The sequence below is a fragment of the Topomyia yanbarensis genome, chromosome 1 (genome assembly GCF_030247195.1).
Source record: "Topomyia yanbarensis strain Yona2022 chromosome 1, ASM3024719v1, whole genome shotgun sequence".
NCBI classification, from domain to species: Eukaryota; Metazoa; Arthropoda; class Insecta; order Diptera; family Culicidae; genus Topomyia; species Topomyia yanbarensis.
In genome coordinates, this window is record NC_080670.1 from 192175019 (window position 1) to 192194557 (window position 19539).

Here is a 19539-nt window from a genome sequence, read left to right on the forward strand (position 1 = left end):
GGCGTAGCAGCTGCAATAGAACACACCATTGATCTTGGCAATCGCCACACCCTCGGCGGAGGGGTGTATTACCTCTTGAACCGGGAACCATCCCGTTGTACAGATTGCCACCATTCCAGACCCGTCCGACACCCAATTGCCGTTGCCGGCAGGGATGCTGTACGGGTCTGATAAGAGGGCGACATCTGTCCTCGACTCCGAGACCGACTGCCACAGCAGCTGTTGGGCTGCTGCACAATGGTTAAGATTTAGCTGTGTGACTCTCACGGTTTCTTCTTATTTAACTCGCCGAAGGGACACGAAGGTCCGCCCATAGCATGTTTATGGGCTTGCTTCTTAGCGGTGCAGATAAGGCACTTATATGCCTTAGTGCACCCCCGCTCTTTATGTCCCTCCTCGCCGCAGCGACGACATAGCTTGCTCCTATCTATGCCTTTGCATTCGTATGCTTTATGGCCGGATTCTAGGCACCGATAGCACCTGTCCACTGAAGGCGGCTGGGGTATACTAATAGGGCATACCGACCAGCCGATCTTCAGCTTCCCTTTCTCGGTTACCTTTTTGGCATCCGCATTCAGTAGCCTGAGGTAGGCTACTTGGGTGCCAGAGGGTCCGTCCCTCAATCGCACAGAGGCCCGCTCGATTGTGACGCCGCATTGCTCGTTGACGGCTGCGACGACGTCTTCTGCGGTCGTGAACTCGTCCAAGTGCTTGCACTGGAGAGTTGTTTCCGCACCTAGCGACCTGATTTGGGCGCCCTCACCAAGGACCTCTTGGGCCAAGGCCTTGTATATTGCACTTGATTGTGCGCCTCGCTTCAGCACCAGGAGCATCTCTCCCGTGTTGGTGCGTCTTACGCTACGCACATCCTGCCCAAGGGCCGAGAGGCTTTCGGCCACCTTCATCGATTTAAGGACATCGGCGTATTTGTCCTTGTCGGTTTTTAACCACAAGGCTTCGCCTCTGTCCTTGGCCTTCCTCACAGGCCGCGGTACCTCCGGTTTCGGTGCCGGCTTTTTCTTGGTGACCAGCGTCCAGGGGTTTGAGCCCCCCTGCCCCGGTCGTGCCGGGTTGCTGGTACCATCGCTCTCCACAGCGAGGTCACTCTCACCCTCGCTTACCTCACCCAGGCGGCGTTTGACCTTGACGGTTGCACGCCGAGTGGTGTCGGTTTTGGCACCCTCGCCTGGCGACTTCCTAGGGCGCTTCGCATTCGATGCCGTCTTGCGATTGCCCTTTCCTTTTCCCTTCGAGGGGAACTCGGTCGCCGCTCCGATCGACGTGGCTGCTCCGTAGAAGGTAAAGGCCACTGTCTGTGAACCTCTATCGACCTTCTCTCTTTCCTCCCTATTGGAGGCCACTGTCTGGGTTTCTCTGTCGGGCCTCTCCCGACATTCCACCCTCTCAACATAGGCCTGCTGTTCCTGTCTTGCGACACGAACAGCTTTCCGGAGCTCCAGGAGGCTCAACTTCAACTCCTTGGCTATGTTCTGCTTTGCGCTAGCGAAGTCGATTATAGAATCGAGTTGCTTCGCTACTTTGCGCATCGCAGCTATTGGCCCCTCCGATGCATTGGTAGGGATATTGCCTACCGCTGCTGGGGGGTCACTGGTGCTTTCGGATGCAGCACTCATCGCTCCACTACTCTCCCCACGGGGGGAGACCTCGCCAAACCACCTCTAGCGAAGGGGTTTGGCACCTCCGTCTGTCTGTTTTTATTTTTATTCACCTCCATGTATAGTCCCACGAGAAGCGCGAGAAATATATGTCCGCCACGCCAGAGCTCCGCATTAGCGTGGTAAGGGACGCTTACTGTGGGGGTTGCCCAGGTACCCCACAGGCTCCGTTAACGATCGAGCATCTTTTTCACCCCCTCGATCACTCATCCCTCGGCACGGGTCGCTACACGCCTTGGAATTGGGGTTATGCCCTACCTTGCTTTACGTGGTGATCTCGGCCCGGATCATCACAACCATCCTCCTTTACCAGGGCTTTGGACCTGTAGCTCTGGTTCTCAATAGTTCCATGTACGTATGTTATTACAGACGTGCTACTATTGAGATCCGTCATTCGCTAGCGGAGTTATGCTTGAATGTTTATAAGTGCTGTGACGTTCATATTATCACCGGATGTTAATATGTCTGCGAGAGCGCGGGTGTAGGCTGCCTGGATGGTCGCGAAGGGCTCAAACATTTGTATGTTTGTTTGCGCGTGTATGTGACTTCGTGTGTACAAAATCATTTTTTATGCCTCCATCGAACGTGTAGTTTAGTGGATATGAGCAGCATCTTTTTGATTGGTGCACCTGAAGGCATTGGACTTATGCTACTAGGGCCCAGAATATGGGTTTCCGAACGAAACCGATTCATGATCGCGCAAACCCCGGGCGTTTGAAGGTTCACTCTTGAGCCCGCGTTTGTAAATTTTTAAGGTGCTAAACCGTTTACTTAGTCACCGGGGTGTTATCCGGTTTGCGAAATCGTGGATGTGGGGGTGCGTGGATGATCGCAAAGGACTCGAGCGTTTGTATGTGGACATTTTTGTCGCGTGTGGATGTAACTCCGCGTGGGCACATTATTTTTATAAGCGTGTGGCTTTTCGCATGTTCTTCAATGATCGCGCGGTGACGTCTTGTCTAGTTTTTATTTCTATTGGTCCAACTGGAAGCATGAATTTGAGCTGCTAGAATCAAGGGCGGACACTTCCGGACGTGACCGATTCATGATTGCGCGAGCTTAGGTTCTTAGGTTCCAACGTTCACCTAATCAATCGGGGTGTTTGAATATTGGCGAGATCGCGGGCGTTCGTATTTGTGACCAGGTTTGTGTTATCGCGTAGGCCACGTTTGTACGTTTGGAATGAGAGATTGTTAGTGTATATGAGAGAATAAGCAATTTGTGTTAGTGAATGTTAGCGTGGATCTAATTTAAAATATAGCAATAAAAGAAGGGTGCCTGCAGAGAGAATCGGGCCCTAAACCCACATTGTATATTATTTGACCATGGCAGTGGATAATAAAGGTCGCCAAGTTTTAAGAACTAAAATTGATCACAATGTAGCTTAACTAAAAAGAAAATAATCGTATCCCTAGTTTCTGTGATATAATCACTGTAAGACTGCTTTGGTGGAAAAGCCCTCGGACCACATCAAGGTACAGTATCATGCCTAGGGGGGTACGGGTCGGTTCAGCTATCTAAAAAAATATTGATTCCGGGTACGGGTCGGTTCGGTTTTTTTTCGTAATATTTCGCACTTACCCGTATAAATATCCTTGAATGTTTTGATGCTCCTTTCCGTAAATATCTGAATGGGATAGGTTATGCTCGTAGGAAAGAATGAAAACAGGCATAATACATAGATTTTGAACTCTGATTAAATCATTTTGAAACATAGATATATTACTACTTCACAATTCAATTTTGCGGCGCCTATAAATAAAAACAAGTACATGGGAATGATATACATGACTTCTATCGAACTTTTTGGGTAGAGTAGTCGAAATTAATCGCCAAACAACACAACATGTAGAGTTTTTGTGCCTTTATTTGCAAAAATGTTTGCTGTTACTAAAAGTAATATTGATCAGAGGAATGTTTTCATTTTTATATGTACATGGGATTATTTCACTTTATAAGTAGGGCTTCACTCACTACTTGTTTTTTTTTTATATTTACCTGCCCGGCAGACCCTAAATGACAGGGCGGCTTAGATGCGTCTGCCAAGATTTTCGGATTTTCGTATATGACCTAACAAAAGTAAGCAAAACAAAACTAAATTTACCGTTATTTTATTCTTTGCACAAAACCTCCTCAATGCCGAAGAAAATGGGTGAAAATTCGTGTAGTCTCTTCCGAACTGGCTGGGACTGCAACGCACGACAAAATCTGACTTACTTTTCTCGTGAATCACTAACTAAACTTCGACGGCCGCCTTCTACAAGATGTAAACAACCGTCTCAGCCATCTCTTGCTGAATAGCGCATTCTGCGCTTGTTTTTGGCAGCAGGAAAATTATGGCCAAACTAAGCCCCAACAGTTACGAAAATTATGAACGATTGAGGGACAGCGGTGAGTGTTTATGTTGCCATAGCATAATACTTTAAAGCGACTGCAATCAAAATTAGGTTTGTTTTCCGTCCAGTGCTAAATTATTACCCTAAAAGGTTACAACATAAAAATATGCCGAAAAATTGTAACATATTGAATTGCAAGATAGCATATTAAATTAGAAAATAATCTGACGATTGGGGTTGAGCGAGTTTAGAAAAAAAAATTATGTGTGTTTAGATGATTTTGGACGAATTGATCCTATCGAACATTTAGTCAAATATGGCTCTCGTAAGATTAAAAATACTCTGATTGAACGGAACGCATCAGATGATGATGACACCGTGGACAGAAAGAGGAGGAGAGCCCAGGTCTAAATGGCGGGAGGAGTAAGTTGACGGAGTCCCTTTTTCTTTTAAAGCCATATGGATTTTTTACTTCAAGTAATGTGAAATACATTCTCCAATGTGTTATGTTGCATTTCATTTAGATATTGATGGCAAATCTACTAGACAAAAGAGAATTGAACGGATAACAGTCAAAACAGCAAGCAATGCTTATTGAGTTACGGTTCTCACTCCAATGAATTAACAACAGTAAAGCGGTTCTCTTATGAATATCTCACTCATTGGAATCATTACTGAGAGGAATTGGAACTGACCATCATTTTATTTACTATATAAATACGGTTATGACGGTCATCTTGTCACAAACAACGTGCTAGTATTAACAAGCAGGTAGTTTTATAGCAATAGCTTTGCATAAAAGAAACAGAAAAGTGGAGAAAAAATCAACAAGGCACCCCATGCTGCCTGAATTCAAAAGACAATACCAATACAAAATAAATGGTACGAGGAAAATGGAAATGAAATAACGATAATTTTTGTGGTGAATCGGTTATTTCACGAATACCATCACAATTCAAAGGCCATCGTGAGATTGCACAGCACTGGTTGTAGGGTATACTATGTGTTCGAACGTAATAGGTGCATTTTCTTAATTTTGAAGGTTTTGTGATATTTACGGTGATTTTTAATCTATTACATGAATGATTTATTTTTCGATAGTGCACGCTCTACCTAAGTTAAAGGAATAAAAAATGAAAACACCGCCAATTAGCCCAGGGTCGGGTTCGGGATTTGGATTTTTTTTAAATTCCGGGCTGGTAGTTTAAAAGAAACTCTGGCTGTTCCAGATAAATCTGGCATAATGTTATCCCCGCTAAGCTGTAACGTAGAATTCAGAATATCCGGAAAAATTCGGCAAAATTTTAAAAATCTGGCAAAATGTCTGGCTTGAACGAATGTCTGTTCAAATTGGAAAAATCTGGAAGATTGGCAACGCTGCTGACGGCGAACATGGACTTGAGAGTATGCGAGAGGTATCTCCATAGCAAATCACCAAGCAATTCGCTACTGCATCGGTCAACGGAACCCTGCGACTACACGGAGAAAAAAACGGGAGGGCCCAGCTGAACTGTGCCCTAGTAAGCTACAATACAATCGTTGAGGGTCTCTTCCTGAAGCACGATCCAACTACCTGGTCACCGACACCGCACGGCGAAGAAGAAGGAGCAAATACAGACGAGTGGCAAGCAACTAACGACGAGCTCAAAGAAGCATCCGGTCCAGATGGAATACCAAACGTTGCGTTAAAACCTTCGATCCTGACATATCCGGACACGTTTAGGATTGTGCCAAAGCCAAGGAAGTCACCAGGCGATCCAGCTTCGTACGCAGCCTATATGTCTGCTGGACGCATTCGGAAAAATTCTGGAGAGAATTGTCCTTATCAGGCTAAAGAAATGCACGGAGAGTGAGCGCGGGCTGTCCAAGATGCAATTTGGATTTCGCAAAGAAGTAATTCGGGCAATGGTCTGGAGTGCTGAGAAGGCGACAAGAACATCTGATACTGCGCCGTAGTTACGGTAGATGTGAAGAATCCGTTCAACAGCGCTAACTGAGATGTCAACGCCGCAGCGCTGCACAGAATGACCGTGCCAGATCTTGAAGAGCTACTTCCAGAGCAGAGTGTTGCTGTACAAGTCGAACGAAGGACCGACGTCATTGCGAGTCACAGTGGGCGTTCTTCCGGTTTCCATTCTCGGTCCAACTCTTTGGAACGGGATGTACGATGAGGTGAAAATCGTGAGTTTCGCGGACGACGTGTCACTAACGGTGATGGGTGAGACACTTGAAGAAGTGGAGGTGACGGAAACAATAGACGCGATCGAGAGCTAGATGACCGAAGTCAAGCTGCAAATAGCTCACCACAAGACGAAAGTGTTGTTGGTCAGCAAACGGCCAAGCGGTTCAGCGAATACAGATCGACGGCGGAGGGCACGTGAAGCGTGCACTGAAGCAATTGGAAGTGATAATCGACGATCGGTTGAGCTTCAACAACCACGTCGACTAAGCCTGTGAAAAGTCAGCGAAAGCATCGAACGCAATAGCGAGAATCATGCCAAACGATGGCGGTCCGAGAAGCAGCACGAGAGGTCCGCTATCTACTGTTTCGTCATCGATACTCCGATATGGGGTTCCTGCCTGGAATGCTGAGCTTAAAACCAAGCGGAACCTAGAAAAGCTGAACGGCTGATGGCCGTACGAGTCGCGGGTGCTTACAGAACAATATCGTCGGAGGCAGTATGCGTTATTGCCGGGATGATCTGCATTACTCTGGCTGAGGACGTGGAAGGCTATCAGCGGAGAAATGCACGTAATGCAAGGTGATTGGTCCAAGCGGACTCCTTCGCTAAGTGGCAGCAGGAGTGGGAAAACGCGGAGAAAGAATAGGTAGCCCCTCCTACTTATTCCAAATGTGTCGGCTTGGGTGCATAAGAAGCATTAAGAAGTGAACTTTCATTTGACGCAGTTTTTGTCCGGGCACGGATACTTCCGGAAGTACTTGCATCGGTTTGGGCATGCAGAACACGTGGTCCTTGAAAGCCCTAAGCTCGAAGAAGTTCGTAAGCGTGTGCCTGGTGCGACAGTGGACAATATCGTCGAAGAGATGTGCCACGACGAGCATTCCTGGGACGCAGTTAACAGAGTGGTTACGAGCTTACTCTCCTAGCTGCGGTGGAAGTGGCGAGGGGACCAACAAAGTAGCACCATTGGCTAGAAAGTCGCCGTGAAACCACAAATCGGGTTTCGGGAGAAATTTCACCGTTGGGGAACTCTCCGACGGTGTAGACTAGGTCTATCGCCGGGTACCAGTTGAGTAGTATGCGACATAGCACCGAGCTTAGGTCGTCAGGGCGCCAGTGAACCGGACGTCAGGCTTCACCGGAATCGCCGGATCGACCTCTACACCCTACCGTGTAGCTCGTGAGTAGGCTAGATCCATCGCCGGGGACTAGATTGAGAGAATCGGGACGAAGCGGGGAGCAAAATGGATCACAGACACGAACATCGGTATCGGGTAGAAACCTACCGCAGGGGAATTCACAGTAGGGTAGATTCGCTGCCGAGGACTATACGACTATTTTGGACAAAAATGGGAGCTAATTGGTAACTTCGGTACCGAGAGAAATTCTGCTGCAGGGGAACTCACAGTCGGAGTAGGATAGGGGCCGGATAATATCCGAGTAGATCTCTTTAAAACTGAGAGCTAAATGGCTCAATGAAGCGGGTATCGGTTTTGGGAGAAATTCTTCCGTCGGGGAACTATCGGCCCGAGCAGGGTGAGTTCACCGTCGGGGACTATCCGAGTAGATCGTGATAAGGCCGGGAGCTGAATGAGTAGTACCTTGATGTAGTTTCATATGGAAGAAAGGCAAAAAAGAGTAAACAGAATTTTAGTAGTTAGGCACGAACGTGAGTTGTGAGTCCCATACAGTGCCAATACCAGCTTTTTAAACCTTACTTGAGCTTGAGCTTGTGCGACCACCCCTGACTGCTACTCCGTTACCGATCTGCACTAGCTGAAGTTGCACAGGGAATCAGTAGATAGTTATACTTGGAAGTAGCGAAACATCTTTCAATGTGCAACTCCTGGTAATTCTAAAGTTTGATCAACACCGGCGCCAGCCAGGCCCGAACGTAGATCGCGGAAGGAAAGGGAAGGAATGGTTAGTCCGATACTAGCTTTTGCTAGAGGACGTATATACTACTGCGCACTCCACAAGTATCACCGGAGGAGGATATTTTTGTTAGTAAGAATATAGAAGTTGGATCACTTCTTCTTTACCGACGCCAGAGAGGTGACTCCACTATCTGAACTAAATATCGATCTTGCAACTCATGGACCGGGGACTTTTTTTTACCAGTGTGCTGATTATCACAAAACTAAGTTACCATGAAAAAAGATTAACCCTCAAGAAGGCAAGGGGTCACAGAGGTACGGCTAGTTACAGTTTTCTAGTTTCAATGAACTTGTAATTTAAATTACAAATGATCGAGCGTTTTCGGGCTTTCGATTCTCTTACGACAAAAAAGAAGCTTTCGATTTCATTAGGGCTTAGGACCGAAGCCACAATTTTAGCTTGCCTATTTGAGGGTCAAATGAAAAATACTCATAAACCATTTAAGATATTTTACCGACTTTAAACATTGTTAATTCGACGAATCTGTGAAAATCTCAATATTTTCAAGTAACTTGTTGCAGTGGTTTTGGTCGGAATTTTAATGATAGGTACAGCTTAAATCTCTATTGTAGATTAAATTTTTAAAATCCGATTATATTAAAAGCTTAGACTAATTTATAACAACTAAAGGAAAAAGCATTTTTACCGATTCTTGTACATCGCTCCAGATTACTTCACAAGAGACATCCTTAAACAAAAATATCAGAATATCAATTCCACTTGAGTGAAATCAATCAACTTTGCCGTACATTCTCGGCGAATTCATTTGTTCGTGTCAAAAACTGGAACTCAATCGTTCAGCATCGAACGCACTGAATAGCAGCTCGTAGTAGTGGCTTACAAACGGATAGTGTGAGAGAGAGAGAGAGTTTCAGTAGTTATCTCACATCACACCCCACCCGAAACGAATTAGAATTCAACGCACACGCAACCGAGCGAGAGACCCCCGCATCAGCAGTCAAACGGTCGATTGTGGGATTCAGGCGGCAGTGAGTGGAAATTGTTGACTGGCTTGTATTAAAAAAAAAGGATGTCTTCATCATAACCACAGTCAGGTGATGCTGGTAGTCCTCGGCGAAATTGTGAAAGCAAAAAAAAAAGTACAAATTCCAGCGATCAACACCAGCGCTAACAGCATTTTTTTTCGTCCGGAAGGTGAAAACCCCACTGCTCCGTAGTGAGGATGGAATCGAGCTGAAATTTATCGACAAAGTTATACCCGCGTCGGGGGGGGGGGGGGGGGGGGGGGAACTGAAGTTACTGAAGGATCGAAAAAACTGTCGCTAATATCTATCGGTGGGGGTGCTATTACACTGTCATTCAGTAAACGCAATAGTGGGGAATGTTCTTTTATGTACAATTGAAAATTTGAGACTAATAAAGGTGTAGTATAATGTGAAAAACGAAAAGGCCATAAGTGTTTACCAACACATATTTAGAGCACAAAGTATCTGATAATGCATATTCTGCATTATGAAAGATTTAATACAAAAAATGCATTTAAATGATGTAATTACTCTTACTCGTACATTTCAAATCCCACCGATGACTCTAAAAGAAGTCATATTATAAGCGAAATAAATTTATTTCAAACCAGTTCACATTGGACATTGTTACGTTTAACACCCCCATTCAACAGCTGTGCTTGCTGGCGAACTAAATTTAGGACGATGACGCGCGAAGGGGAAGCAAAATAACGACGTGCCAGGAAAAGTTCGAAAAGGATTAGAAAATAATTGAAATTCAATTCAGTTATTAATATGTTCAATTCCTGGATGGTTCACTCGAACCCGTAGACTATTGCCTCGCAGCTCCTTGCTGGAATGGGATGTGATGTTGGCTGATGTCAGTGCAGTAAAGAGAAAGCTAGCGCGGATTGTGACTTTTGCCATGGAAAATATCATTTCGGTTTCAGTTCACGTAGTTTACAAGTTTTATCGAACCGAAGCCGTTTAGCGGCGCTCTCGTAAATGTTTATAGATAAGTTGACGGTTCATGAAGGTATTTGTGAAAATTGGTCACGGACAAAATAGCAAGAACATAAGAAATTTGACATTTTTCATATTTAAAATAATGAAAAAGTTCAAACTTTTTATTCCCAATGACGATAAATTTGATTTTTTTTTTTCAGAAAACTGAAATTTATACATGAAGGTGAAGCCATAGAATTCTCAAATTAAACATGAGTATTTTTCTTACTTTAAGTTTACTTTGCGGTGCTTCATTGTCAATTCCTATGAGTTCGCAAACGGAACTATTTGTTCGCTTGAAACCAGCAATAAGAGGAAATAACGACACTCATTTCCGTTGCCATTTTGTGACACTGGATACGATGTCCTTAATTATCAGCTCAGATGGCATCACACCATGGAACCGAGGTAGTCTTGCTTTGGTGGGCTTTTACCACTGGAGCAGTTGGTCTGTACTTTGATATTAAGCGGTTGAAGAAAAAAACACTACCGACACTACACGACTTAACTAGACTGCTCGGAAGAAACAGCCGACATTGCAGCTCCACGGACCACTCCACTCGGTTAACTCCCCAAATGTTACCAAACCATGATGCGAGATTTATGCTTATAATGTTCTGTAGCCCGAATGTTTTTGGGTAACTTTCAACTTGTGAACAACATATCCATTTTTAAAACCGTCCCTGTCCAGCATCAAAAAAGTACTCACCCAAAGAATATCTGTAATCATCGTGCAGACAGATCACCAAATCCTAGTAGATGATTTGGTTTGACACAACAGACATCAAAACTACCTGTTTTGATCCTCTAGGGAGGCTTAATTTTTGAACATAGCGCAATATTTTGAAATAAAATTCCACCTTTCAACACATTTTTAAATACTACAGCATACTTCGCTCTACCAGCATCGTATAAAATGCGAGGGGTAATATTATCACCTCGGTATTGATTTATATAAATCAACATTCATTACTAAATAATGGCACCATCAAGTGCCTTTTTCTCCAATGTAGATCTAGACACAATAACTTTCCGACCCATCAAACTGGCTGCACTGATCGGCAAAAGCAACCCAACAGAACACATCACTCTGATTTGAATGATCACTCATACACATATGCTTGAGTGCGAAATCGAACACTATCGCGCGACGCCTGCTGTGCTGGTTATCCCGACCCAAAAGGGGAACCGAAAGAACTTTTTCTTCCGTAAACGCAAAGCCCTTTCTTTTCGGCCAAATCTTCCACTACACAATTCACTGACTCTGCTTTGTTGGTCACTTTTCTCCTTGCATTCTACTTGCGAAGCATAAGAGATGGACACGATCGAACATGATTGCTTAATGGATCGGGTCAAAAAAAAAAAAACTCGCTGCTAAAATAAAGCGCCAAATTTCACACTTGTTACACTGAACCGTAGCGCGATAGAAACGTAAATACGCGTTCGAATACTTGCAATAAAAAATAAGACAGGTAAAAAACAATAAATTAAAAGTCCGAAAACGACGCGCCCGTCAAACTGCGTATTAATCAGTAGGCTTTACGATCCGACGCCAACTGAGTGTCGCTGATCGCGTGAAGAAAGATAAAGAAAAAGCCGAGAAGCACACAAGTTTACAGACACTAATGCACTGGTTGCGGCCAGAGTCGATGATTAGAGTCGCGCCGAGAGTGATGACTAAATTGATTTGTTTCTTTTCTTAGTTTTGCTTTTTCTTCTAGTTGTCGTTGGAGAGTATCAAATTTTAAATAAAAATAGGCGTGTGAATAGTAATCATAGAAAAAAATATTGAGCAGATTCTGGGTTTTTTCACTTTTCACTGATGTGCTGGTTTCTTAACCTTTCGATATATTTTTCTACTGAAAACGTATATTTCACATGGCCAATGCGAGTTTATTGGCGGATTTTCTATTTTACATTGCATATTTTGAGACTTTCTTGAGTCTACCATCATTTTTAATGACATTGTAATCCTATAGATATTTGCCGGACTGTGATCTTCTAGCGCCCTTGGGGAGGTATCAGTTTTGCGCCCTTTTGCTGTTTACTTCGGCTTTCTTTTTCAGTTCGACTTTCAACCCGACTTATCTAAATTGATAGAAATCAATAAATTGATAGACCGGATCAATAATTCAGCGCTCTCCTAAGGCTGGAAATCTTGGCGCGGATCAACCGGGCCAAAACCATACTAAGAGCCAAGTGAAATGAAATTGTTGAAAGTTTCTGCATTTATCAACGCTAACAGTATTGATAAACCATAGTTCATTCGCGATTTAGAAGCACCAAACTGACTTGACTAGGCAGTTTCTCTTGAAAACAATTACCACTATTTTTCAAAGAAAATCTGGCAGATCAACTAAAAAGTTTGGCAAAACTTGTCACTTGACAGCGACCTCAAAGTCATCGAAATTTAACATACATTTTAGGCTTCATTGAACGTGTATCAAACAATTTTTGTTCAATTTGGGAACATATGACACAGGTTTCCAAAATGTATGTGTGTGTAGTAATATCTATAATTTAAAAATCTGGCAGAATGAGAGGTTTGTCTTTTTTGTCCGGAAGCTGCAAAAAACTCATGGTTTATTATTTCCTCACATAATGCGCTCAGAGGATGGAAAATTGAACATGCATTGGAAAAATTTTAGCCAACATTTATTGAATTTTTTTTATAAAAGAATGCCAAAACTTATTTTTAGAATATGTCTCGAAAACGAAGCGAAAAAGTGAAACTTATTGAAATAGCTTATTTCTGACGAAATCATCACCACCAACAGTACCGAAAAGTCATGTGATCCTTTATCAACCGTTATATTGTAAGTAGCGTTTAAGTAGCGGTTTGCCCACTACTCGGGTTCTTGTATGCCCGGCGGACCCTTCTTTTCAGGGCGGCCTAGGAGCTTCTATCAGAATTTCGGATCGTCTTAACACAAACAAACAAGGTAAACAAACAAAATAAATCAATAAATTTACCGACTTTTATTTCCACTAATTCTCCCTTCACTGCCCATTACGCTGTTTTGATCTCTTGCTGCTGGCGATGGCGGACGGGCAGATAGTTTCTTCCGACCGGTCGGCACTACAACGGCCGCGTTCTCCTGTGCTCGTTGGCTGCTCCGGCAGCGGTCCTTAACAATTAGCCAGGGAGGTGAGCTTTGCTCCTTTGTCGGAACCTCCCTAGCGACGTTGGTGATGAATCATCGGATTCTTTACTCCCCGCAAAGAATCCCGGAAGACAGCGCAGTGTTCTTCCCAGGCGAAGTTGCTTTCCTCTCCTTGGCTTTTAGCTGTAGAGGAGAGCAATGCTCGTTCGGCTTATCCTCTACAGCGAGAGGGACGGGTGCTTGGGATCCTTTGCGATTAGCCGGGGAAGCGAAAACTCCTTTATTACAATTAGCTTCCCCCGACGGCGATCCTTCACCACTGAAACTTTTGTCTGAACCACGGGCCGGCACTTTCGACGGGAATCTCTTCCGTCACACACAAGCGCACTTTACTCACAAGCTATTGTGGCGGTAAACTTTTCCGAAAAACGACGTCTGTCTTCAACCGTGGTTGGTAAAATTCTATTACGATGGCCGCCTTTCGCACTCGACCAAAACAAACACCGACCGCCCCGCCGCATAGCTGTCATCGCCGATCCGTAGCATTATCAGCACAATTTTTTTGTTACTTATTCACAAACATAAAACAAAAATGATCTAACCTAGCTGCACGAAAAAAACCGTTCCCATACGCGAAAATGAACAAAATTTACATGAAAAAGTGAACGGTACCTAAGAGAAGAGACGACAACAGGCTTCTTGCTCTTCTTAATTTAATCTACCAGGCCCTGTCGTAATTCCAAAGACAACAAGCATCCATCGTTGCCAGATTCCATTTGCATGATTTTCACAATTGCTGAAAATAATTGTACCTCAAATATCGACCCTCAGTCTAGAATTCACAATACCAGCTGCATTTAAAAATTGAATTTTAAGTTTATTTGTGTCTTTCTTAACAATACACGTAGTTATATCGTAATTCAGGGTATTTATTCAATTTGCATGAAATGTTCATGTATAGGAAATGTAGCCAAAATAAATTCAACAGCACTGTTTTTCATCCCGTTTGAAAATATTATGAACGCTCTTGACTGGCAAAACGACCAATCGGAAGCTGGTTCAATATTGAGGTTAGGACTGGATCATATTGGCTACGCGATTGTCTTCTCTTCTCTTAGAACGGTACCATAATTTTACATGTCAACAAATACACTCTACGGAGTGTATACCCACTAATAGGTATATTTCCACCCAGTGCTAAATTGTTACTCTGGCGGGTTACAATATTTAATTCTGACGGTTGAAAACTCTTACAAAAAACACCAAAAATCCCGATTTCCAAAAGGTTCCCGTAGACGAAAAGGTCGGCATCCGACTTTATACATTTGTCCAAAGTAATGTTTTCGCCCAAAACTGCAAAACTTAACGGTTACTCGGTTATAGATGAGTTAATTTTACATTTTTTTAACAGTTTATCTGAATTTAGGAATTTGAGTTCTCGGAACTCAAATTTAGAATAGTTTTGAATGAGCGTATGTGTAGTGAAGAGACAATTCTTAGGAGCTGTGACCTGGTTGGTGGATTGTTGATTACGGTACATATCGTGTCATACATCGAGTAAAGATGGGTAACGACATTTTCGTTTTGCTATCTCCTGGTTAATCTTTGAATTTCTAAATCTTCCATAATTTCTGTCTCTTTATTAGTATTCTTAAAGTTTTCTATTGGCGTCAGGTTCTAGGCCCGCACATAAATGAACTCTCCTGAAAAAGAGATCGACTGGTGTTAAAATGGACGTCGAACAAGATTCGTCAACGTAGACTCCGACTCCCTTAAGAATTCTTCAGATTTCTAAAGAACTGACGCAAACATTTTCAGCCGTGACAGATATCTCAAAAGTTCGCTGAGTTATGCTCAGAATTGAATTGTAAACAAATGTCATTCCGGGCGACAAGTGTTTTATGAAGGACTCCTGTGTCTATATGCTTGCCCACAAAGTTAAGATCAACGGTGTAGCCACTGATTAGTTTATCTAGTGAAACAAGGGGTTGACTGTTTCAAACACCCCTTGCTCCAGTGAGCGAAGATTTTTTATGGCAATCGCGTAGAACGGGACAAAATTATATGTTCTTTCAAACTCCTATCGGGGGGGGGGGGTCTTTAGTGGGACTGCATCGCCTAACTACGTCTTTTTCGATAAGGTTCGTCTCCATGTTCGGCCATTTTGACCAAGCGTCATGCATTGAACTAAATAAAAGCAAATGGACCATTGTAGCTGTTAGGCTCGGTGTGGGAAGTGCGTAGAAAGCCATTAGGACAACTTGTACATTGGGGATGCCGAAAAGTGTGTCTGTTGTGGGAAGAATGCACATGATCTCTTACCGAACTCAGTGAGCAAACGGCGTCCGAAGAAACTTAAACTTGCCCCTAAAAGACGCAACGTAATTCACCACTACAAATCATTGTGCTCTTTTGGCTCGCTCAGACGGTCTCATTGTGAGGACACTTGTTACTGCTCCAAAAAATTATAGGCCTATGAGATGCCTTGGAAAAACTTAAACCATTCTGTTGAAAGACCCGCAAATATAACACCAAGGAGAATTCAATTCTTAGAGCATGTTCAGGAGTGTTTCAGTTCTAGATTCATAATTTTGACAGTTCTATTATATAAAACTGAAAATTTTAAAACTAGAACTTGCTGTCCCCAGCAGCAGTCGTAGCGGATGTTCTATTCAGTTTAAAATTCATGTCTCGCCATTCCTTCAGCGTTACTGCATTCAAATTTATTTTTCCCCAGTCTATTGGGTCTAAGTGTCTGTGCTGAAAACTTTGCATGTATTTAAAACACAGTTCTAAACGTGTTTTAAAATCAAATAGAACAAATAGAACGGAGTCGTATAACAGTTTTAAATTTTGAAACAAAACTGTTCGAAATAATAAAACAAAACGCTCTGCTGGGGATGTGAATGTTTCAGTTCCAATTCTACTTTGAAACTCCTATACAAAATAAAACGCTCCTGAACATGCCCTTACGGTACGGCACGGTGTTGTTTTCTCGATGATATCTATCCATCTAGCTTACTCCACGATCTTTGCTACAGTTTCCTGGAGGTGGTCCAGATATTTTTCATTGAAATTGCTTCTTTATTCTGACTTATTTTATTACACAGATCAATACTTAGACGCCCCCCTAAGCTTGACGCCCTTGGCGGGCCTGAATATTCGTCCTACAATATATCAACCAATACGTTCTTTTCTATTTTCATAGTATATAGGCTGACTTTAAGAAAGGAATTTAATTTTCCGGAATTGGTTATTGAGTGGTATACGTTAAGCGCATGATAATTGGAACGGGGATGATTAAATTTGAAGATTATTTTTTTTCGAAAATGTTATAAGAGGTTCAGGTATGGAACATCGCGGAGATCCAACATGTCACTAACTGAAACATAGCGTGTTTACACATTTTACCATATGCTATGGTATCCTGTATGTGTGTTTGTAGGATTAACTAGTAACTAACTATTAAATACATGTCAACGGTTTCCCGGTAATATCCCAGTTATTACGAATTAACATTTTCAATCCAATAGAACTTCGACAATTATAATTAAATTGAAATGATCTATCGACTGTACGAAAACTATCTAAATTATCTCTCACCACGTACAAGCCACACTCCCAATAGGTAATAATAGCGATTTTATTACCCGTTTCATTGCGCCACCGGAAACGGTCAATTGTAGTCACAATTATTCTTCTCGTGATCCGGATATCTTCGTCCAGTCCAGTGAAATGACCAGAGGCCTCACAGCGGTGCATTTCCCCAGTACTTACAGCATTAAGCAGGAATGCAATCGTAAAAATATTTGCGATAAATCTTAGTAATGGAAGGCCATAATCATTTACCAGTGCTTCTAGTACTAATAGTCTTATGCGGGAATGAAAATGTTAAAGTGTCGTAAGAAAAAAAAAGGAACTCATTGAAGACGGCAATAAAAAAATAATTTCCAGGCTTCATAGTCCTGAATGTAAAAGAGGGGGCTAAGAGAAAAAAGAAACTGGTCCTATGAGATGGCGATGATGACGAAACCAAGTCGCCCACTGACTGTGTCATTGTTTTATTATCTTCACTCATCAAGCCGAGAAGGGGATGATTCTTTCCCGTTCAGTTAGGGGACGATTTATCCACAGTGGCAGTCAGGCAGAAGCACGTCGAATGAAACAAATTAGAACCAATAATCCCGGTCATTTGGACATAATTAAGTAATGTCCAACTAGCCTATAACATCGTGAACGTGAGAATATTCTTTTTTTCTGTGTATTTTTTGTTCGGGTACGCAGTGTGTCATTCCGATTCGAAGTCTTTGAGTGGCTTTGGATAGAATAACGAAAACGGGTCTTAAACGATCATACTAATATCTTAATGATGGATTGAATAAATTCCCATCATTATGTTAATTTATTTAGCGGATCATAAACTATTGACAAGTTTCCAATGGAATTTGAATTCAATAGTATTAATATTTTCATGACTCGTTTACACCATCAAGACGTTAGTCTATTTCTTTATTTTATTGTTAACTAGCTAATACCCATCGCGCGTTGCTGCGACTTTCAACGAAATAGAAGAAAAACACAATTTGCTCCGAAGCGCAGATAATCTCCGTCCAATAGCACACAAACACGCTCCAGAACATATGCCTACTATGTACAAATTTTTACGGCAATCGGTTAAGCCGTTTTGGAGTCTATAAATCATATACATACAAACTTTGACTTTTATATAGATAGATAGAAGATAGATAGATAGATAGGTAGATAATAGATATATAGATAGATAGATAGATTGTTCGTTTAGGGTCCATTTTTGAATGCATATCGTCAATCCAATCAATTACCTAGTAGGATTACAGTCCAACCTTAGTTAATATACCAAAAAGATTATATTGGATCCGAAAATTGCAAACACAAGGAATATGTAACTTTACATTCCCTACAAATCAAATCATCAACATTTGAAATATAAACAAGTTCTTTTCTAAATCAGCAAGATACTTCAAAATCGTTATTGTTATTTCATAGCATATTGGTTCTCTCAAAAAATATCCAACCATGTCACTGATCCTGCCATTGTTTGCTGGCAAACAATTTCGTGACCCGTGGCCGCCGCATCAAGCTCCGGCAAATTAGGTGAAACAATCAAACTGAGTATCATCGCATAAATTAACTCCCTTTTGTTCGCAGTTTATTATCACCCAACGACTTGTCGCCACTCTGCCAAAGTTGGCTCGAGGAGCACGTGTCCACCCACACCCAAAACGAACCATCATCATCGCAGCAGTATAGTAGTGCAGATTGCGACGAAGGGTTGAAACAATGAACCCTATCGAGCGACAGAGACAGACAAAACGCCGAGCATGCCATGGTCACCCCTTTTTCGAAATTATCGCTTCGTCGTATCTCTTCTATATCATCTAGGTATACCGGATTGGATTGGAACAGAAAACGGTCGGTCGTTGGTCGCCTGAAAGTGTTGCAACTGTCACCGGCAGATATTTTCAAATAAATTTCGTTCCAATAGAAATATTACAGTTCAATGCAAATAACAATCTTCCCTTCGTGCGATTTGCGACGACCGAGGGAATCTTTGGTGGAAATCTACGCAGACTTCGGGGTTTCGCTGACGGTCGCAGTTACTGTTGTATAGAACAATGAGTGAAGTTTGAATGGTAATGTAATAACAATAGCTCTACCATCGGCATAAAACGAAGTCACAACTTACAGCTCAGAGCAGAACATAACGATTACCGAATGTTTTCGGTCAAAGTGCTACTCTTTGGACTCGCTTGCTAAACTGAATTTTATTGCAATCTTAAAAATTAAAAATGTTTTCGGAAATAAAATGCCAAATGAAAAGTTGTACTCCCTAAGATGGGTATTATTTTTTCGATGGTGTATACATCGAAAAAAAATAATACCCACCTTAGGGAGTACGACTTTTCTTCTACGACGGATAATTACATATGGTTGCCTGATTTTTTCGGTAAGCCAAACATTTTAGTATTCTTTTAAGGGGTAAGGTCGACCAACATGAAAATTTTCAAAAATTCAATTCTTTTTATTAGCTTAAAACTGTTCTCTAAACCTCCAAAATTAGACAAAATGGTTTGATGGTCAGTAACAATCTCCTACCGGTCGTTTATGACAGTTTGCAGTGGCGTCACCTGCTGCTGGAATCTGTAAATGAATTTTCTTAAAACACTTTTAAATTCAACGGTATCTTTATACATGTACAATATAGTGGACCAAGTAAGGGTACTTCGATGTTACCAATGTTTTTATGCCTTCCACTTCTCACGAATTTGATATTCTCGAAATCCCCTATAGTA